Source organism: Oncorhynchus masou, chromosome 28 (genome assembly GCF_036934945.1).
Source record: "Oncorhynchus masou masou isolate Uvic2021 chromosome 28, UVic_Omas_1.1, whole genome shotgun sequence".
Taxonomy (NCBI): domain Eukaryota; kingdom Metazoa; phylum Chordata; class Actinopteri; order Salmoniformes; family Salmonidae; genus Oncorhynchus; species Oncorhynchus masou.
In genome coordinates this window covers 36,880,018-36,904,580 of record NC_088239.1, presented here as the reverse complement: position 1 = coordinate 36,904,580, position 24,563 = coordinate 36,880,018, and positions in this window count along the sequence as shown.

The window sequence follows — 24,563 nt, the reverse complement described above, 5'->3', positions numbered from 1 at the left end:
ACTCTGAGTTGGCACTGAGGTCCAGTAACTGCTGTATGGGTGGGTTTCTGTGCATGCCTGTGTGTTTAGTAGGCACTGAGATTGAGTAGCAGTATGGGCCAGGGGCCACAGGCAGCAAAACACTGATTTTGGCCTTTGTTACAACAGTAAACTATCAATTACTACTTAGCCTACACAGCCAAGGCAGCTCTCTGCTAGATATCACTATAGCAAGGCAGAGACCACCTGACTACACTTTCATTCACATTGCAGGACTGTAGCGAGACACATTGTGTTTGTGTGAATAGTGTGAGGATTATTATTATTAGTAGTAGTAGTAGTATTATTCCCAAAATGCATCACCTGGTTTAAATATCCCTTACACCAGGTATTCCCAAAATGAGTTACGCCATATAAAAATGTCATTCACATTTATTATTATTTTTAAAATGATCAAGTCTTCACATTTTCAGTCCATTTATATTTATATTTTCCAACGGGGCTATACGTTTGAGTAGCCTCGTTTCACTGCCAAAAATAAAATTAAACCATCTAAAATAACAACACAATGTCAAATGCAGGTAGCCTAGTCAAAACATTTACATTCTATCACATTAACCGCTACTCTCTCGGGGAATTTCCACTAAGTGTCCGTATGTAGCTGCTGATAAATGGTAAAAAAAACAAAACAACTAAGGCCTGCGTCCGTAGAGACACATACCAGCTCTACTGGTAGTACTGCTACTACTACTGCTACTACCAGCAGTACTACACCTGCACCTATCGACGATACAAGTTGTTCTGCTTCCACAAGCACATCTAACGCTAGCATCAGTAATTCTACATTTGTTGTTTGCCCAGCTAGCATTGACACTGAGAGTTGTGAATCTGATGTAGCCGAAGAGCTACTGCCCCCTTACCTGGGAAAGCACCGAACAACAGACAGGGATTTTGGACCATTGAAAAGACACAAATACGATGAGAACTACATTGATTTGAGGTTCACTTATATTGGGAGTAGTGCCTTGCCTCAGTACTTTGCACATATAACACATTGTGGCTATCTCACAACTCCATGAAACCATCACTCTTGTGCAGACATTTAGAAACAAAACATGCCAATTTGAAAAAAAAGCCACGAGTTATTTGAGCAAGAATTATGACAACTTTTTAGTAGTAGGACATGTTTAAAAGCAACATACCATTAATAAGAAGGGCTAGAAGAGTCTTATATGGTGAGCTACCGAGTGGCTAGGACAGGAAGCCCCATACTATTGTGGAGAACTTATTTATTCCTGCTGCCGCGGATATGGCTGGGACGATGATGGGCGAAAAAGCCAAAACAACTATGCCGACAAGAAGTTCATCAAACAACACTGTTTCACGATGCATCAGTGACATGGCAGAAGATGTTTTGAAACAATTACTGCTTCGCATACAAGCCAGTGAATTCTATGCATTACAGCTGGATGAGTCAACAGATGTGGGGGGCCTGGCACAGCTCCTGGTATATGTCCGTTATGTTTATAGAGGGTCAATTAAGGAAGACATCCTTTTCTGCAAACCACTGGAAACCAGGACAACAGCAGAGGATATTTGTAACCCTTTTACACATACCATCACAGAAGTGTGATCGGTCTGCAGTGTTCCCTGAAGGGTACGATTATAACGCTTATTTAGAACGGACAATTTCGAATGATGCAACAATCAGCATTTGAGCTGGCGATTAGTTTCAGCACGCCGCCATGCTTTTTTCCTCACAGAAACCAAGACAATAAGAGAAGACAAGATGAGTTTGGTCTGTTTATAGTATGGATGTTGAAGGGGTATGTCATTTACCATCGTTCACATCCCACCATTCACTTCCTGAAGTTCTCAAAAATTAGTGAACCCTTACTCCCCTCATTTTGTTATAGCATCTTTGGTCCGACAGATGATTACGTGAATCCCAGAATGCATTGTATGGTAACAAACATGGCTCCACAGAGCTGGTACAACCTTCAAAAAAGTATCTTACACACATAATATGTGCCAATTACAGTCTTTGCAAGAATCAGAATGATTGATCTATCACCGGAACTTGAAAACGTGAATAAAACAGGAAATATATCAATAATTACCACACAAAACATTTCCTGATAGGGATTTATTGATACAAATTGAGCATCCCGACGTAACCTCTCACTCCCACTCTGAGCCATTCAGTGTTGTTGTTTATGTATGTAGCTAATGAGCTAAGCTGTAGCATTAGCAATGTGTTTCAAAAGGAGACAACTCACAAATGCGGAAATTCTGGAGATTTTTTAGAATTCTGACAATGAGTCTGAGTATTAAAGTCAGGAATCAAATTCTGAAAGTGACAGTGAGGAGCTGCCCCCCAGCCATTGAGAACACTGAATCTGAGGACACCTTGTCCACTGACAAAGTCCCAGTTCCCTTTGAAGATGCTGGTGGTGATGGAGGCAGACCAACAGTGGATGAAGTACAGGATTTCTGTGGTAGCTGGAAGGCTGCCAGCCATTTCACCCCTCCTGCCCCTGCTGTTTGCTTTGATGAGTCCCAGTCCCAATCGTTATGCCTTGGAGCTACAGGAGAAGATAGAGCCAGGAGTGGGGGGGGTCAACCACAATTAGCGAAATTAACATCTTCCTGGTGACAGTCCTTCTCATGGTGATAGTAAAGAAGAACTCCCTAAGAGAATACTGGCACACAGATACTATGTTTGCAACTACCTTCTTTGCCACCCTCTTTTCCCAAGACTGCTTCCTAGTTCTTCTGCGACGACTGCATTTCGACAACAATGCTACTGCCATCCTAAATGACCCGTTATACAAAATAAATGTTCTTAACAGCCTGACATTAACATTTGGTTGAGTCTTTGTGCCATACAAGGACCTATGCATTGATGAGTATGAGGGGCTTAGGGTGTTAGGGTCCGTGGTGATGACCATGCTAGCTCCTCATCTCAGCAAGGGACACACTTTGTATGTGGACAATTGTTTCAGCAATCCCACACTCTTCCAGCATCTGCTCTCCAACAGCACAGGGGCCTGTGGCACAGTCAGGTCAAACAGGAAGGGGATGCCGGCATTTGAATGCAGGAAAATTCAGAGAGGGTAGGCGGAGTTCAAGGAGAACAGCTGGCAGTAAAGTGGCATGACAAACGAGACGTCCATGTCCTCTCCACTGTCCATACAGCAACCATGTTGGCCACAGCGAAGGTGGACCACCTGACGGGAGAGAGAAACAAAACAGACAGAGAAACATCAAACCAGACTGTGTGCTTGACTATAACCTCAAAATGGGGGCAATGGATAAGGCGGACATGATAAACAACTTTGTGGAATGCACTCAGAAAACAACCAAGTGGTATAAGACGATATGTTTCCATCTGATCAACGCAGCCCTCAATGGCTACATAGTTCACCGCCAACTAACAGGTGAGATGATTTCTGAAAAGGGATTTTTGTAATTGAACGTACAGTTCACATAGAGAAACTATTAACGTAATAAGGCGATTACTTTGACAGAAACGCAGCCTGGAATTGAACTACGGTGTCTGTAGTGATGCCTCTAGTCCTGAGATGCTGTAACTTAGACAGCTGCGCCACTTGGGAGTCATAAGGCCAGGGTAGCTTCAAAATACAACACATGCTAATACTTCTCTGACGCATTGTTTTACAGAGCTAATATAATAATGTAGCTAGCTACATAAGCATGATTGAATGTACCTCCATAATGGTTATGAAATGAGTAACGTTACCTGCAGGTGTCTGCAGTTATAAGGAATATACACAAATAAATTATGCTCCATACATACTGTGAGCTGCAATAGAAAGAGTATAACATGACATACAGAAACTATTATAACATAATTAGGCACTTTGATAGAAACGCCGTCTGGGTTTGAACCTGGGTGTCTGTAGTTATGCCTCTAGTACTGAGACGCTGTGCCTTAGACAGCTGCACCACTTGGGAGTCATAAAGCCAGGGTAGCTTCAACATACAACACATGCTAATACTTCTCTGACTCAATTAGCATTGTTTTCCAGAGATAGTAGAAGAATGTAGCTAGCTACCTAACCATTGAGTATAACACCATAAAGGTTATACATTTACATTTAAGTCATTTAGCAGACGCTCTTATCCAGAGCGACTTACAAATTGGTGAATTCACCTTCTGACATCCAGTGGAACAGCCACTTTACAATTAGTAACGTTACCTCGCGTGTCGGCAGTTATAAGGAATATACACAAAAATATTATGCTTCATTTCTTATGGCTGGGGGCAGTATTGAGTAGCTTGGATGAATAAGTTGCGTCCTGCTCCTCAGTCTCAGTTGCTAATATATGCATATTATTAATAGTATTGGATAGAAAACACTCTAAAGTTTCTAAAACTGTTTGAATGATGTCTGTGAGTATAACTGAGTTGAAATCAAAACAGGAAGTGAGAAATCTGAGCTTTGTATGTATTCACCAGAGTCCCCAATGAAATCCCCTTGAGATATTAATGATGTTGCACTGCTTAGGGGTTCCACTAGATGTCAACCAATAATATAATTTTTAATGAGTCTTCTATGGTGTTGTGGGAGTGAATGAGAGCAGAATGTATCAGGTGTCTATCAAGCAGCCATTTTCTGATCACGCTTATTCCTCATGGTACCCACTTGCGTTCCATTGCTCATGAAGACAAGAAGGAATTCTCTGGTTGGAAATGTATTGAAGCTATATGTTAAAAACATCCTAATGATTGATTCTCTACTTAGTTTGAAATGTTTCTTAGACCTGTAATATAACTTTTTAAAGTTTTTATCCGATGTAACGCTGACCAGAATGAGTGTTTGGATATGTATACCAAACGTGCTAACAAAAGAAGGTATTCTGACATAAATAACAGATATTATTGAACAAAACAAACATTTATTGTGGACCTGGGATTCCTGGAGTGCTTTCTGATGTAAATCAAAGGTAAGCACATTTTTATCATGTAATTTCTTGTTTATGTTGACGCCATCGTTGCAGCTATTGTGATTTTTTACTTCTGAGCGCCGTCTCAGATTATTGCATGGCTGGCTTATTCCGTAAAGTTTTTTTGAAATCAGACAGCGGTTGCATTAAGGAGAGGTATATCTATAATTCCATGATTATAATAACTTGTATTATCATCTACATTTATGATGAGTATTTCTGTTGAATGATGTGGCTATGCAATATCACTGGATGTTTTTGGAACGAGTGAATGTAACGCGCCAATGTAAACTCATATGTTGATAAATATGAACTTTATCAAACAAAACATACATGTATTGTGTAGCATGAAGTCCTATTAGTGTCATCTGCTGAAGATCATCAAAGGTTAGTGATTCAATTTATCTCTTTATTCTTTTTGAAACTCCTCTCTTTGGCTGGGAAGAAAAATGGCTAACATAATCGTTTGTGGTGCTTTTGCTGTACAGCATATTTGAAATTGGACACTGTGGTGGGATTAACAAGGAGAATAGCTTTAAAATGGTATGAGATACATGTATGGTTGAGGAATTTTAATTCTGTGATTTTTGATGTTTTTAAAATGGGGCCCTACTCTTTGACTGGCTGTTGTCATATCGCTCACGTTAACGGGATTGCAGCCATAAGAAGTTTTAAGTAGAAACAAAATAACACGACATGCAGAAACTATTATAACGTAACAAGGCACTTACTTTTCCAAAGTTATTATATTTCACCTGTGTTAGTTACTCACCTGGTCCCATCAGCTCCTTATTTACTTCAGTTCATTCTGTTTGTGCCTTTGAGGTATTGTTCATTTTGACTCTACTAAGCCTTTTCTTAGCTCGTTTGTGAGAACCAGTTATAGCCTTCAGTCCTTGTTTTGATTCACCTGCCTGTTTGTCTACCTGTGTATGACCATTGCCTGCCTGTGACCATGAAACCTGCCTTCCGCGAAGGTGAAATAAACACCTGCTGCACTATGGGTGTGAATCTACACCTTTTTATCCTTGAGTGTTCAAATCAAATCAAATCCAAATTTTATTTGTCACATACACATGGTTAGCAGATGTTAATGCGAGTGTAGCGAAATGCTTGTGCTTCTAGTTCCGACAATGCAGTAATAACCAACAAGTAATCTAACTAACAATTCCAAAACTACTGTCTTATACACACAAGTGTAGGGGATAAAGAATATGTACATAAAGATATATGAATGAGTGATGGTACAGAGCGGCATAGGCAAGATACAGTAGATGGTATCGAGTACAGTATATACATATGAGATGAGTATGTAAACAAAGTGGCATAGTTAAAGTGGCTAGTGATACATGTATTACATAAAGATGCAGTAGATGATATAGAGTACAGTATATACGTATACATATGAGATGAATAATGTAGGGTAGGTAAACATTATATTAGGTAGCATTGTTTAAAGTGGCTAGTGATATATTTTACATCATTTCCCATCAATTCCCATTATTAAAGTGGCTGGAGTTGAGTTAGTGTGTTGGCAGCAGCCACTCAATGTTAGTGGTAGGTGTTTAACTGTCTGATGGCCTCGAGATAGAAGCTGTTTTTCAGTCTCTCGGTCCCAGCTTTGATGCACCTGTACTGACCTCGCCTTCTGGATATTAGCGGGGTGAACAAGCAGTGGCTCGGGTGGTTGTTGTCCTTGATGATCTTTATGGCCTTCCTGTAACATCGGGTGGTGTAGGTGTCCTAGGGGGCAGGTAGTTTGCCCCGGTGATGCGTTGTGCAGAACTCACTACCCTCTGGAGAGCCTTACGGTTGTGGGCGGAGCAGTTGCCGTACCAGGCGGTGATACACCCCGCCAGGATGCTCTCGATTGTGCATATGTAGAAGTTTGTGAGTGCTTTTGGTGACAAGCCGAATTTCTTCAGCCTTCTGAGGTTGAAGAGGCGCTGCTGCACCTTCTTCACGATGCTGTCTGTGTGGGTGGACCAAATCAGTTTGTCTGTGATGTGTATGCCGAGGAACTTAAAACGTACTACCCTCTCCACTACTGTTCCATCGATGTGGATAGGGGGGTGTTCCCTCTGCTGTTTCCTGAAGTCCACAATCATCTCCTTTGTTTTGTTGACGTTGAGTGTGAGGTTATTTCCCTGACACCACACTCCGAGGGCCCTCACCTACTCCCTGTAGGCCGTCTCGTCGTTGTTGGTAATCAAGCCTAACACTGTTGTGTCGTCCTCAAACTTGTTGATTGAGTTGGAGGCGTGCGTGGCCATGCAGTCGTGGGTGAACAGGGAGTACAGGAGAGGGCTCAGAACGCACCCTTGTGGGGCCCCAGTGTTGAGGATCAGCGGGGTGGAGATGTTGTTGCCTACCCTCACCACCTGGGGGCGGCCCGTCAGGAAGTCCAGTACCCAGTTGCACAGGGCGGGGTCGAGACCCAGGGTCTCGAGCTTGATGACGAGCTTGGAGGGTACTATGATGTTAAATGCCTGTAGTCGATGAACAGCATTCTCACATAGGTATTCCTCTTGTCCAGATGGGTTAGGGCAGTGTGCAGTGTGGTTGAGATTGCATCGTCTGTGGACCTATTTGGGCGGTAAGCAAATTGGAGTGGGTCTAGGGTGTCAGGTAGGGTGGAGTTGATATGGTCCTTGACTAGTCTCTCAAAGCACTTCATGATGACGGAAGTGAGTGCTATGGGGCGGTAGTCATTTAGCTCAGTTACCTTAGCTTTCTTGGGAACAGGAACAATGGTGGCCCTCTTGAAGATTGTGGGAACAGCAGACTGGGATAGGGATTGATTGAATATGTCCGTAAACACACCAGACAGCTGGTCTGCGCATGCTCTGAGGGCGCGGCTGGGGATGCCGTCTGGGCCTGCAGCCTTGCGAGGGTTAACACGTTTAAATGTTTTACTCACCTCAGCTGCAGTGAAGGAGAGGCCGCATGTTTTGTTTGCAGGCAGTGTCAGTGGCACTGTATTGTCCTCAAAGCGGGCAAGAAAGTTATTTAGTCTGCCTGGGAGCAAGATATCCTGGTTTGTGACGGGGCTGGTTGTCTTTTTGTAATCCGTGATTGACTGTAGACCCTGCCACATACCTTTTGTGTCTGAGCCGTTGAATTGAGACGGCGTTCTTCGTTTGTTGAAAGAGTCGGACCGAAATGCAGCGTGGTGGTTACTCATGTCTTTAATGTTGAAGATAGCGATACATGAAATAACTTAAATAAATACAAAACAACAAACGGAAAACAACAAACGGAACTAATTATAGCCTATCTGGTGAACACTACACAGAGACAGGAACAATCACCCACAAAATACAAAGTCAAACCCAGGCTACCTAAATACGGTTCCGAATCAGAGACAACGAGAATCACCTGACTCTGATTGAGAACCGCCTCAGGAGCCAAGCCTATGCAACACCCCTACTCAGCCGCAATCCCAATAACTACAAAACCCCAATACGAAATACAACAACATAAACCCATGTCACACCCTGGCCTGACCAACTAATTAACGAAAACACAAAATACTAAGACCAAGGCGTGACACTTAGCTTGTTAGATTGCCTTGCGGAGCGAATAGCTACACTGTTTGTATTCGGTCATGTTTCCGATCACCTTGCCCTGATTAAAAGCAGTGGTTCGCGCTTTCAGTTTCACGCGATTGCTGCCATCAATCCACGGTTTCTGGTTTGGTAATGTTTTAATCGTTGCTATGGGAACGACATCTTCAACGCACGTTCTAATGAACTTGCACACCGAATTAGCATATTCGTTAATATTGTTGTCTGACGCAATACGAAACATATCCCAGTCCACATGATGGAAGCAGTCTTGGAGTGTATAATCAAACTGGTCGGACCAGCGTTGGACAGACCTCAGCGTGGGAGCTTCTCGTTTTAGTTTCTGTCTGTAGGCAGGGATCTTAAATGCGTAGCGGAAGTTAGAATAGCAATGATCTAAGGTTTTGCCAGCCCTGGTTGCGCAATCGATAGTCTGATACAATTTAGGAGTCTTGTTTTCAGATTAGCCTTGTTAAAATCCCCAGCTACAATGAATGCAGCCTCAGGATGTATGGATTCCAGTTTGCAAAGAGTCAAATAAAGTTTGTTCAGAGCCATCGATGTGTCTGCTTGGGGGGGAATATATACGGCTGTGATTATAATCAAAGAGAATTCCCTTGGTAGATAATGCGGCCGACATTTGATTGTGAGGAATTCTAAATCAGGTGAACAGAAGGACTTGAGTTCCTTTATGTTGTTGTGGCCACACCACGTCTCGTTAGCCATAAGGCATACGCCCCCGCCCCTCTTCTTACCAGAAAGTTGTTTGTTTCTGTCGGCACGATGCGTGGAGAAACCAGCTGGCTGCACCGACTCCGATAGCGTCTCTCCAGTGAGCCATGTTTCCGTGAAGCAAAGAACGTTACAGTCTCTGATGTCCCTCTGGAATGCTACCCTTGCTTGGATTTCATCAACCTTGTAGTCAAGAGACTGGACATTGGCAAGAAGTATACTAGGGAGTGGTGCACGATGTGCCCGTCTCCGGAGTCTGACCAGAAGACCGTTTCCCTCTTTTACGAAGTCGTTTTTTTGGGTCGCCGGCTGGGATCCATTCCATTGTCCTGGGTGAAAGGCAGAACACAGGATCCGCTTCACGAAAGTCATATTCTTGGTCGTACTGATGGTGAGTTGACGCTGCTCTTATATTCAGTAGTTTTTCTCGACTGTATGTAATGAAACCTAAGATGACCTGGGGTACTAATGTAAGAAATAACACGTAAAAAAACTGCATTCATTACAGTTGTGACAAACTCACACTCATTCTTATGTTTAATAAATGTTTCGTATAGTGTGTGTTGTGCAGGTTTACAATGATGGCAAAAAACAAAATTTGAGAGTGCGCTGAATCTGGTGCTAGAGAGGGTCGGCAGCTAGAGGCTGAATGTTTGAAGGGGTACAGGACTATGAAAGGTTTGAGAACCACTGCCTTACACCATATTCCACGGACCATATTCCACAGAGTGTTTTCACTCCATCTGTAACGGCCGTTGGTGGAAGAAGATGACTACCAAGGTGCAGCGTGGTACGTGTTCGTCATTTTTATTTAACTGAACACTGAATAACCAAAACAACAAAGGAACAACCGAAACAGCTCCATCAGGTGCGAAAACACACTAAACAAAAAATAACTACCCACACCACACAGGAGGGAAAAGGCTACCTAAGTATGGTTCTCAATCAGAGACAACAATAGAAAGCTGCCTCTGATTGAGAACCACACGGCCAAATCCAAATCATAGAATGCCCACCCTAGTCGCACCCTGGCCTAACCAAAATAGAGATTAAAAGCCTCTCTATGACCAGGGCGTGACACAATCCTTGTGCTTGATGAATTAATTAAAGTCACTAATTAGTAATGAACTCTCCTCACCTGGTTGTCTATGTCTTAATTGAAAGGGGGGAAGAAAAAAAACTGACACTCGGTGGTTTGAATTCGACACCCCTGCCTTACACTATTAAAATAGTACAAGCATTAATCCCAACAAGTTTTCTTCCCCTCCCTCACCTCGCTAGCATTCATTTGAATATCCACATTTTCTGTATCATTTATCTTCCAAAGCCATCTCCCCTTAAGGCGTCAGCATACTTTGGTTAGACTGGCGAGAAAATGGGATTTGCTTTACCTAGCAATACATATAATAGTGCAATATGGAGATGGATGTAGGGGCATACGGCCGAGAGAGAGATGGTGGAGTGTTCCAATAGAGTTCTTTCCTGTCCAAACTGCTGCAGAAAACCCTTTATTTACCACCGCCAGCTGTCCTGCCAGGTACCATATCGCCAAGTCAAATGTTTTCCTGCGAGATGCAGCTTTCCCCCTACATGAGAACCTCATGCGCCCTTATCCAGGTATGCTTATAATATGTTGCAATGATGCAATCAATTTCCCTTGTTACTGCATACATGTATTTTCCTCTATATGAGAAATGCCATTTTATCAAGGCTTTCGGAATATTGATAATGGAAAATGTATTTTTTTAGTTGTTGACCAAATAAGCTACATTTTTTTATCTGACATACATAACCAAAAGGATGTGGACTCCTGCTCATCAGACATCTCATTCCAAAATCATCTGGGTTAATATGGTGTTGATTTGTTGTTGGGCGATTAGGCCTGGCTCGCAGTCGACGTTCCAATTCATCCCAAAGGTGTTCGATGGGGTTGAAACCAGGGCTCTGTGCAGGCCAGTCATGCTTTTCCACACTGATCTTGACAAAGTATTCCTGTATGGACCTCACATTCTGCAAGGGGGCGTTGTCATGCTGAAACAGGAAAGGGCCTCCCCCAAACTGTTGCCACAATGTTGGAAGCACAGAATCGTCTAGAATGTCATTGAATGCTGCAGCGGTAAGATTTCCCTTCACTGGAACTAAGGGGCCTAGCCCGAACCATGAAAACAGCCCGAGACCATTATTACTCCTCCACCAAACTTTACTTTTGTCACTATGCATTCGGGCAGGGAGCATTTTCCTGGCATCTGCCAAACCCAGATTTGTATGTTGGACTGCCAGATGGTGAAGCACTATTCATCACTCCAGAGAACATGTTTCCACTGCTCTTATTCACAGGTGTCCATCTCAATTAACCTGGGCGTACCGACAACTACCGCCACTCTCATTGTCGGAGAGTCATAGAGAATGCTTTCGGCATCATGGCTGCAAGGGTGAGGATTATTGGTCAGCCAATCGAGTTCACCACTGAAAAGGCTAAGGACATGTGTGGCCCTCCACAACTATCTGTCCCCCATGGATGAGGCTCATGAGCCGGATGCCTCGCGCTTTTGCTGACACGCCCCTCCCTTCTAGCAAATACCAACCTGGAGAGTGGAGGGTTGTACCAGGGGGCAACAATCTCCAAGAGCCAGGGAGACTCATGTCAGTGTGACATGGCTTGCAAATGTTCCAAGAAACAAGCTCAAGGACTTGTTCCCCCTCCCTCCCCCCGGACATGTGCCTTGGCAGGAAGACATGGTTAGGAGAGGACAACTCAATCCAAGGCCAGCCAATCATGTCGAACAGATCTTTGTTTGGACTGCTCACACACACACACACACACACACACACACACACACACACACACACACACACACACACACACACACACACACACACACACACACACACACAGACTCATACAGTTCTTTGTTGTGTGCACTGTGGACCAAACTACTTTGTACTAAAATGTGGAGTTTTAATCTTGTTATTAATAAATTTAAACTTCATTCTATGATTACTAAAGTCTATGGCACACAGCTATTCTCAATGTTGTCAGAACTTGATGTTCAAATAGAATGCATTGAAACACTTTTTGTTTCTCAGCAGAAAAATAAACCTTTTCTTTCATCTTGGCTCTGAAAGTAAACTACAATTCAATAGAAAACTGTCTGCTAAGAACAGACAAAACACGTGTCAATGAAATATAATTTCATTTAATGTCAGAAAATATAATCAAAACCGTAATTGAAAACACAAGTCTTCATTTTAACTGTGAATATTCAGTCTACAATATTTTAGAAATAATAATATACAAGTTTAGAATATTACACTTCATCAGTTTTCCCACCTTGTAGTTATTGCACTGGTGTTCCAGATATAAAGATGTCTCTTGGTGGTAGAAGTTCTAGGCCTATACACAGGACAGAGGCAGCAGCCTGGCCGGGGTCGAACTGAAACCGAACCGACCTCAAAAAGCACTATTTGTTCAGCACTACTAGCCAGCCAAGTAGGTTGCACTAGCTATTGTTAGCGGACATGGCTAATCTATTTCTCAACTACAATAGAAAATACGACAACATACCTCATCCTCTGGTGAAGACGACATGTTGCTTTACATTTAGTCTATCGCTTCCTTAAATTCTAATACTCCCCTCTTGATTTATGAATATTAATGTTAACCAGGACTCAGTGGTGTGCCGTACGTTGTGTCGTACATGCTGCTGATTCCCCCGCTGTGTGCGTGCGTGTTTGTGTGTGTGTGTGTGTGGTGCAGTGCCTTGCAAAAGTATTCATTCCCCTTGGCATTTTTCCAATTTTGTTGCATTACAACCTGTAATTTAAATTGATTTTTATTTTGGATTTCATGTAATAGACATACACGAAATAGTCCACGTTGGTGAAGTGAAATTTAAAAATAACATGTTTCAAAAACATTCTACAAAATTGAAAAGTGGTGTGTGCATATGTATTCACCATCTTTGCTATGAACCCCCTAAATAAGATCTGCTGCAACCAATTACCTTCAGAAGTCACATAATTTGTTAAATAAAGTCAACCTGTGTGCAATCTGAGTGTCACATTATCCCAGTATATATACACCTGTACTGAAAAAGCCCCAGAGTCTCCTTCACCACTAAGCAAGCAGCACCGCCAAGCAAGCGGCACCAAGAAAGCCAAGAAGCTCTCCAAACAGGTTAGGGACAAAGTTGTGGAGAAGTACAGATCAGGGTCGGGATATATAACAATTTCCAAAACTTTGAACATCCCCACAGAGCACCAGTAAATCTATTATTAAAAATGGAAAGAATATGGCACCACAACAAACCTGCCAAGAGAGGGCCGCCCTCCAAAGCTCACAGACCAGGCAAGGAGGGCATTAATCAGAGAGGCAACAAAGACGCCAAAGAAAAACCCTGATGAGACAAAAACGGTGCTTTTTGGCCATCACAGAAAACGCTATGTGTGGTGCAAACCCAACACCTCGCATCACCCTGAGAACAACATCCCCACAGTGAAGCATGGTGGAGGCAGCATCATGTTGTGGGGATGTTTTTCATCGGCAGATATGAATCCATGATGGATGGCGCTAAATACAGGGAAATTCTTGAGGGAAACCTGTTTCAGTCTTCCAGAAATTTGAGACTGGAACGGAGGTTCACCTTCCAGCAGGACAATGACCATAAGCATACTGCTAAAGCAAATATTGAGGAGTTTAATCGAAAAAAAGGACCATTTGTGATGTGTATCGGACATATTGGAGTGCCAACAGAAGAAGCTCATAAAAGGTAAGGCATGATTTATATTTTTATTTCTGCGTCTTGTGTCGGTCCTGCAGGGTTGAAATATGTTTTCTCTCTTTGTTTTCGGAGGTGCTACTCTCAGATAATAGCATCGTTTGCTTTCGCCAAAAATACTTTTGAAATCTGACATGTTGGCTGGATTCACAACACGTGTGCCTTTAATTTGGTATCTTACATGTGTGATTTTCATGAAAGTTTGATTTTTATAGTAATTATTTGAATTTCTTTGGCTTATGGCCATATCTGGGATGCTAGCCTTACCTTTGATGATCTTTTTCTTATGGCACTCCAAAAGGTCCCAGTTACATCACAAATGGTCCTTTTATTCGATAATGTCCTTTATATTCATAAAAACTCAGTTTATCTGGCGCGCTTCAGTCAATAATCACTCAGTTTCCCTCCATCTAAATGCATACAAAATGAATCCCAAACGTTAGTAATAACATTTCCAAACAAGTCAAACAACGTTTATAATCAAACCTTAGGTACCCTAGTACATAAAACAATATCATTTCAGACAGAGAATCGTTATTGTCTTTACCGGAGAAAAATACCAAAGAACGCGTTCTCTTCCACATGCTTGGAAACACCACAGCCAAAATCGGAGCCACCTAGAAAAACTACAATGTCTGTAAAAAATTTCCAAAAACCAGCCTGAAACTCTTTCTAAAGACTGTTGACATCTAGTGGAAGGCCTAGGAACTGCAATCTGGGAGGACTTGGACTTGTAATAAAAATGATAGCCATTGAAAATATTGGTAGGCTGAATTGTTTGGGGGGAGGGGTGGTTTGTCCTCTGGGTTTTGCCTACCATATCAGTTCAGTTATACTCACAGACATAATATTTACAGTTTTAGAAACGTTAGAGTGTTTTCTATCCAAATCTAGTATTATTTGCATATCCTAGCTTCTGGGCCTGAGTAACAGGCAGTTTACTTTGGGCACTCTTTTCATCCGGACGTCAATATACTGCCCCCTACCCAAGAGAGGTTAAGGGAGACATTTAAATGTCTTAGAATGGCATAATCAAAGCCCAGACCTCAATCCAATTGAGAATCTGTAGTTTGACTTAAAGATTGCTGTACACCAGCAGAACTCCAACTTGAAGGAGCTGGAGCAGTTTTGCCTTGACTGCTCTTAAACGCAAGTAAAAACAAATGCATGCCTTTCAACCGTTCGCTGCCTGCACCCGCACGCCCGACTAGCATCACCACCCTGGATGGTTCCGACCTAGAATATGTGGACATCTGTAAGTACCTAGGTGTCTGGCTAGACTGTAAACTCTCCTTCCAGACTCATATCAGACATCTCCAATCTAAAATCAAATCTAGAGTCGGCTTTCGATTCCGCAACAAAGCCTCCTTCACTCACGCCGCCAAAATTACCCTAGTAAAACTGACTACCTACCGATCCTCGACTTCGGTGATGTCATCTACAAAATAGCTTCCAATACTCTACTCAGCAAACTGGATGCAGTTTATCACAGTGCCATCCGTTTTGTTACTAAAGTACCTTATACCACCCACCACTGTGACCTGTATGCGCTAGTCGGCTGGTACTCGCTACATATTCGTCACCAGACCCACTGGCTCCAGGTCATCTACAAGTCTATGCTAGGTAAAGCTCCACCTTATCTCAGTTCACTGGCCATGATGGCAACACCCACCCGTAGCACGCGCTCCAGCAGGTGTATCTCACTGATCATCTCTAAAGCCAACACCCCATTTGGCCGCCTTTCCTTCCAGTTATCTGCTGCCTGTGACTGGAACAAACTGCAAAAATTGCTTAAGTTGGAGACTTTTATCTCCCTCACCAACTTTAAACATCTGCTATCTGAGCAGCTAACCGATCGCTGCAGCTGTACATAGTCCATCGGTAAATAGCCCACCCAATTTACCTACCTCATCCCCATACTTTTTATTTATTTCCTTTTCTGCTCTTTTGCACACCAGTATCTCTACCTGCACTTGACCATCTGATCATTTATCACTCAGTGTTAATCTGCTAAATTGTAATTATTTGCCTACCTCCTCATGCCTTTTGTACACAATGTATATAGACTCTTTTTTTTATTTTTTTCTACTGTGTTATTGACTTGTTTATTGTTTACTCCATGTGTAACTCTGTGTTGTCTGTTCACACTGCTATGCTTTATCTTGGCCAGGTCGCAGTTGTAAATGAGAACTTGTTCTCAACTAGCCTACCTGGTTAAATAAAGGTAAAATAAAGTAAAACAAATACAAAATAGAGACATTCCCCAAGGGACTTGCAGCTGTAATTGCTGCAAAAGGTGGCTCTACAAAGTATTGACTTTGGGGGGGGGGGTGAATAGTTATGCACGCTAAAGTTTTTTGGTCTTATTTCTTTTTCATTTCACAATAACAAATATTTTGCATCTTCAAAGTGGTAGGCATGTTGTGTAAATCAAATGATACAAACCCCCTAAAAAAACAATTATAATTCCAGGTTATAAGGCAACAAAATAGGAAAAATGCCAAGGGGTGTGAGTACTTTCACAAGCCACTGTAAATCTCTGCAGGCACTATGCCAACACCCCCTTTTCTCCTCACGCATGCACACACACACATCAACCCTCTCCTATCTCACCCCCACTGTTCACCCAAAGTCACTCCACCCAAGCTCAATTAAAGCAGACAAACACAAAACGGAGAGGAGAGAGAGCGAGATTAACACTAGAGTCATCAGACAAAGGCGTCTTAATTGCTCCCACTCTGCTCCTCCCTGGCTTCATTATGGGCAGAAGAGATTGCTGCAAATCACAGGTGCTCCAGCTACCGGCTCCTCTGTGATTGTTGTTGCTGAAATATTATGTGTGCCACTAAAGAGAATGAACGCACATGCAGAGAAAGAGAGGGAGGGTAGCTAAAAAGAGAGACAAAGATACATGGATAAAGCTATAAAGAAGAAGACAAAGACGGAGAGAGAAATAATTGTGGAGCTTAGTGGAGAAAAGTCAAATTAGAGCTTTAAGGACACTTCCTCTCGCCAATACGTCAACCTAAATCATGTGTGTATCAGCTCCCATAGAGCCTCGTCTTATCTGGTCTATGGTGAACATCATTACATGACTCAAAGCCAGGCAATATGAATTGAATCTTTAAGAAATCCAAGCACCATTTTAACAATAGCAATTTGTTGAGGAAAATAAAACTTTCTGGAACAATCGAAAGTCAGCAAACATACAAATTAGTATCAAATCACAAACTTGACAGAGTTTCTTGTTCTGACTCTTATTTCCTTGAAGCAAACACTGCAAAACACTCTTATGAGAATATAGTCGGTATTGCATCCAGTGAATAAGTGGAGTCCAGTGGCCCTAGAGGTCGGCCCTAGAGGGCTTGTGGCGTGCAGTGTAGACTGAGGTGTTGGCCAGATCTACACAACGTGTGTGTGTGTGTGTGTGTGTGTGTGTGTACTTGGGTACATGCGCACGTGCACACGTTTATGTGTGTGATGTGTTTGAAAGCAACTTGGTGCCGTCTAACATGAGCACTCATACATTGAACTGTGGCTTTGGGCCCCTGAGATGGTGAGGGCCTACTAGGATCCAGGAAGCCTCTCTCAACACCACACGTCACACTGGGTATCACTCGTCACCTCTCCCCACGTTTGACATACACAGAATCCAGATGTCCAAACTTGGGCTCTGCATCATCTAGCACAGGAGAGACACAGCCACATGGTTCTTCAGAGGAATGGACAGATTTGAGATGAGGAAAAGAGACAGAGTGGGAGGGAGAGAGCATAGAGGGAGAGCAGAGAGAGAAAGAGGGTGAGACGGACACACTGTCAGACAGAGGCAGAGATAACTAGCAGAGAGAGGGAGCAAGAGAAGGGAAAGAAACAAAAGAATAGAACTGTAGCCACAGCTTTAAATCGTGAGCATGGAGATGCTTTTTACAAGCGAACAACGTGCAGTTTGACACATTTAACTTAATGTGAAAGGGAAGAGGATGAGATATACAATGCAAGTTAAGGACTTGGGTTTGCCTCTGAGCAATCCTCTGCTCTAGTTCATTTTGGATGCGGAGGCTTTGAATGGCGAGGCGAGTTAGCTGCTCAGAATGGGAGTTACTAAGTTAGAATGGGAAAAGGACTGAAGGTACTCTATTATCCGAAAGGAAAGGGCAGAATACCGGATGTAGGACACCGACATAATGTGTGTCCCAAATGGCACCCTATTCCCTATACCACGTGTCAAACTCATTCCACGGAGGGCCGAGTGTCTGAGGGTTTTCGCTCCTCCCTTGAACTTGATTGAGGAATTAAGATCACTGGTTAGTAAGGAACTCCCCTCATCTGGTTGTCTTGGTCTTAATTTTAAGGAGAAACCAAAAACCAGCAGACACTAGACCCTCCAGTTTGACACCTGTCGTGGAAATTCAGTACTGAGAGAGATTTGGTCATTTCCTCAAACAATCATCTAATTTAATATCGATTCATTATTACAATAATAAGGCTTGTCGACCCGCCACTCTTGAGTTTTGGACCGAGTAACATAACCTTTACACAAATGCAGAGTACTTTATATAGCTGACACTAACAATGCTCAGTCATAGTTGGTTCAACCCCTTCATGCAGACTAAGGAGCATCATTAATTGCTAATTGCTAACTATTAATATCAAACAAATGAGGTAAATGTGTAATTGTTCTGTCACACATCACCTCCATATACAGTGCTGTACTTTTGACCAAGAATAGTGCACTTTTTGACCATGGGTGCCATTTGACCATGCGTGCCATTTGGAACGCACCCATAGACACTTCTTCAGGGGGAATAGCACTAATAGAGCTTTTGTGTCACCGTTAACACACCTAGTAAAATCTCGATCTAGTTAGAGTTCCTCCCTCCAAGATTATCTTTCTATCCTGTTTTGGTCAGATAATGATGAAGAGATGCATTTAATACAAAAAATACATTTTACTCCAAGGGTGTATGAACACATTTTGTTCCTCCTCCTCCTCTTCATTTCATGCCCCTGGGTAGTGACACATATGGCTTCCCATTTCTCAACAGAAGTTGCTCAATCGTACATGGCCCAAACCTCCATGGTCATATCACAGAATGGCATATAGAATTGGATTATAGGATCTCTAAATTCGTGCATTGAGTCTGCCAATACACTTTCCAGAGAAGTGCCATCACTTCACACTGCCATCAACATGCCGTAGGAACATTCCTAGAACTTTAGCGATCAGCACCAGAGTAAGATATGTGAATGTATAACCGTTGATCTATTAGTCAGCTCCAGTACAAGCTAAATCTGAACTGTGGAGGTAATTTACATCCTCTCAGGAACATAAAACAAGGTTAACACGCACTCGCACGCACGCACAACAATATAGTCACACATTCACACGTGTTCATGAAAATAATAATGCCGTGTTGCCAAGAGCAACTAAATTCACACACGCACTTGAAATAAATCTGCCGTCGGTTCATCATGGTAATCTAACGTGTTTGTCAGATATAAAATATGGGTCAAAATGAATGAGAAGCTTTTATTTTTTCCCCAGACAATGTAGTCATAATATAAGAAATCCCCCTTTGTCTCCGTTAGTGTCTGTATAGCACCTTTCATAGTGCTATATACAGGAGATCAGGGTGTTACTTCTGACAAAATATTTAAGCGCCTGTATGGTAGTAGGTGCCAGGCACAAGGTTTGAGTGTGTCAAGAACTACAATGTAGCTGGGTTTTTCACACTCAATAGTTTCCCGTGTGTATCAAGAATGTCCACCACCCAAAGGACACCATGCCAACTTGACACAAATGTGGGAAGCATTGGAGTCAACATGGGCCAGAATCCCAGTGGAACGCTTTCGACACCTTTTTAGTGTCCATACCTTTCAGTGTAGATTAATTGAGGCTGTTCTGAGAGCAGAAGTGGGTGCAACTCAATATTAGGAAGGTGTTCCTAATGTTTGTACATTCGGTGTATATGCGTGCACACACACACAAATACACTTACACAACATCCCTATACCTGCTGCTACCACACATGCCACCGTCCCTTGTATTTATGGTGTATGTCTGCTATGTGCATAGTTTGTGGCCCATGCTATGTCTTTACATTGGCTGACTTGATGGTAGCTGCAGTGGTTGCTGTGAAGTATGGATGGCGTGTGGAGGGCAAGCTTGGCCAGAGCTCGGGGGCCATGTAAGCTGAAAGTCACACACTGTAATTGGTCAGGCTGCATCCAGCCTCCCTCTTGCGTTCTCCTGGTCAGGATTCTGCCTCCTATGGCCTGCGACATCCCCACAACATCCCCATGTTTAGTCACAGCTCTCTGGGAGCTGGGTAAACCAACAGAGCTCAGGGACTGGACCTCCTGCTATGATATTGCTGCTATGGCTGGACACACACATGCACGCACTCATGCACACACAACACACGCGTGCACACACACAACACAAGCATGCATGAACACAAACAGAAACATGCGTGCACGCACATACATCAACACACACATGCGCGCGCACACAGGAGGTGATGTTGCTACTGTTCTGTCTCCTTCCCTCACTCGTCATGGCCCATATTGTTGTGTTTGTCCTCCCAGAGGCATTAGTGTTGCTGGTTCAGTCTAGCTGTGTGTCACTGAAATTGGTTCACAGTGGGTATTTTACCATCTGACAGTCTTGTGTGACTGTACCTTATGGCAGGCTTTCTCTCTGGGTGTGTTAAATTGCCCCAGACAACAGACAGCGCTGGCTGTGCTGAAATGAATGAAATGTAAATCCATCATTAACACCGGTCCTTCCCTCTCCCTTAGCATCCCTTGGAACAGTTGACATTCCGGTAGGGTTTTTCTGTTCCTTGATGTAGAGAGGAGGGGAGAAAAGGTTAACAGTGATTAAAATTAATAATAAAATGTTCCCCTCTCCTCCACCTCTTCCTTGGTTGGAGGTGGTCCCATGAGGCAGTGTGAGGTGGTCTGTCAAGGAGCCTTTGATGGCAGTGTGTCGGTCTGGCGGTGACACACAGAGCCTGTGGTTTTGAAGTGGGGTTGGTCGGTTGCTAATCTCACAAATACACATCCCTGTTGTTTATCCCCAAACAAAAGAAAAAAATGCCACTGCCAACGGGATTGACTGCCCTAGTGCACAGTGAAAGTACTTCATAAAGCAAGAGGGAGGGCTTAATTCTGTAGAGTGTTCTCTGAGAGCGTGAAAGAGAGAGAGAAAGTGGGAGATAGAGAGAGGTCTCCTCTACTCCAGAGTTGACAAGGCAGAGAAGTTACTGTAGTGTGTTGAAGTGATAATGTTGATGGTGTGCTCAGCATCATGTACTGTACTTCACTCTGTTTTCCCTGAGAAAGTAAAGTGGACCATTGCAATACTATCTCCTGGGTATTGTCCTCTCACTCCTCTCCATGTCTTTCTTTCTCTTTGCAGACTGTATTGTGAACCTGCTCTATGTCTCTCTCTCTCTCTGTCCCTTTATCTCGTCCTCTGATGTGTTAAGTTTAGGACTTCAAAGGTCAACTGACTTGGCCACTGCAAATCTCTGTGATTAATATGGGGCGGCAGGTAGCCTAGTGGTTAGAGCTTTGGACTAGTAACCAAAAGGTTTCAAGATCGAATCCCTGAGCTGACAAGGTAAAAATCTGTCGCCCCTGAACAAGGCACTGTTCCTTGGCCATCATTGAAAATAAGAATTTGTTCTTAACTAACTTGCCTAGTTAAATAAAGGTAAAATTATCAGTGTCTTTTATATCTCTGCAATTGCGTCTTTCTCCTTGGCATGCAAATATCGGTCTCTGATTCGCATATAACCTGCTGCCCTCTCCTGCTCTTCTCCTCTTTCCAATTAAGATCCAGACAGAGATATATGGCCTCTCAAAGGGAATACGTCACAGAGGGCTGGGCCCACCACTGCCCCAGACAGGGGGATATTGAGTGGTTGTGACCCCAGCAGAGCACCCCCTCGCTGGTCATCACACCCACATATCTCCCCCCTGTGAACTCTGTAGAGGTGAAAGTGTCCTTGATGGGACTAGTTACTACAGAGCAGGCAGCTCTCTCTGTGTGTGTGTGTGTTTGGTGGACACTAGCACCATTAAACCTCTTTATCTGCTGTTCAGATCATATCTCCTCCACATTGTTCTAGATCCAGGTCTCTTTTATATAGCAGTTAAACCAATTGGGTTTATATCGGTGTAATAGGTATACATTATAAAATGTTGATAAGCAAGCTTAACAGCATCATTTAATAACATATATATTATTTGTAAACTTTTTTAGAGCAGAGATATGGATTGTCATTGATGTACTGAAACTGTTTTTGAATGTTGCTTATTTTGTTGCTGTGCCTACCAAACACACACTCCATCTTCAGTCTCTCACTCCTGTCCTCTCGTCTCTTCCTCCATCTCTCCCCCAGTTCCCTCAGTCCTCACACAGAAGACCCAGAAGACTCCTTTCAGAGGGAGGGGTTCAGACACCAGAGCATGTCGGAGAAATGTACCAAACAGTTGTGACAATGCCAATCGGCTGGAGATCATCAAGACCCGGAAGTCCAAGAGCATGGACCTAGGTAATAACTACTGTAGGCTATGTACTTATGAACGTTTGTGACATAGGCCAATTTAGGAATATAATGTGTCTTTATGGTCAACACTCCAACCCCCTGCCATGTCATCTATTCCTCCCACACATGTCCCTCATCCAGCAGCATAACCACCCTGCATCCCACTGCTGGCTTGCTGATGAAGCTAACCAGGGTTGGTCCTGGATGGGAGACTAGATGCTGCTGGAAGTGATCGTGGAGGGCCAGTAGCAGGTGCTTTTTCCTCTGTTCTAAAATAAATATCTCAGGGGCAGTGATTGTGGATATTACCCTGTGTACGGTGCAGTCTTTTGATTGGGATGTTAAAAAAGTGTCCTGACACTCTATGTTCACTAAAGATCCCATGGCACTTATCGCAAGAGTAGGAGTGTTAACCCTTGTGTCCTGGCTAAATTCCCAATCGTACAATCATACAACCAGCTTCCAATTGGCTAATTCATCCCTCTAACTATTCCCCGGGTCATTGCTGTAAATGAGAATGTGTTCTCAGTCAACTTAACTGCTAAAATAAATAAATACACTGTAACCCTGTGCCCAGAGGGAAACACGGTTACATTCTCCTCTACAGTGACTTTAAGCAACCCCTTTTTCAGTCTTCCGGGCCAGATAGTAACAAAGCACAAAAACAACCTGTGTCGTTCTGCATTAGCATCGGATAGCCCCGCGATATGCAGCTCTTCAGGGAAGTCAGGAACCAATATACTCAGTCAGTTAGGAAAGCTAAGGCTAGCTTATTCAAACAGAAATTTGCTTCCTGCAGCACTAATTCCAAACAGTTTTGGGACACTGTAAAGTCAGTGGAGAATAAGAGCACTTCCTCCCAGCTGCCCACTGTAGCTGAGAGGACAGGAAACACTGCCACCACCAATAAATCCATGATAATTGATCATTTCAATAAGCATTATTCCACGACTGGCCATGCTTTCCACCTGGCTGCCCCTACCCCAGCAACACCTCAGACAATGTGCTAACATACCTCCAAATGAGCTTCAAAGCCATACATGCTCTTCAACCGATTGCTGCCCGCACCCTCCCACCACACTAGCATCACTCACGTTCTGACCTAGAATATGTGGACAACTACAAATACCTTAGGTGTCTGGTTAGACTGTAAACTCTCCTTCCAGACTCACATTAAGCATCTCCAATCCAAAATTAAATCTAGAATTTGATTCCTATTTCGCAACAAAGCCTCCTTCACTCATGCCGCCAAACGAACCCTTGTAAAACTGACTCTCCTACCGATTCCTGACTTTGGCGATGTCATTTACAAAATAGCTCCCAACACTCTACTCAACAAACTGGATGTAGTCTATCACAGTGCCATCGGTTTTATCATCAAAGCCCCATACACTACCAACCAGTGCGACCTCTATGCTCTTGTTCCACTGGCTCCAGGTCATCTATAAGTCTTTGCTAGGTAAACCTCACCTTATCTCAGCTCACTGGTCACCATAGCAACACCCACCCGTAGCATGCGCTCCAGCAGGTATATTGCACTGGTCATCCCCAAGCCAACACCTACTTTGGCCATCTCTCCTTCCAGTTTTCTGCTGCTAATGACTTGAACGAATTGCAAAAATCACTGAAGCTGGAGTCTTATATCTCCCTCTCTAACTTTAACTTTAAGCATCAGCTGTCAGAGCAGCTCACCGATCACTGTACCTGTACACAGCCAATCTGTAAATAGCACACCTGACCTCGTCATCCCCATATTATTACTTACCCTCTTGCTCTTTTGCACCCCAGTATCTCTACTTGCACATCATCATCTGCACATATCATTCCAGTATTAATGCTAAATTGTAATTATTTTTGCCTCTATTGCCTACCACCTTACTCTTCTACATTTGCACACACTGTACATAGATCTTTCTATTTGTATTTTATTTTGTGTTATTGACTGCACGTTTGTTTGTGTAACTCTGTGTTGTTGTTTT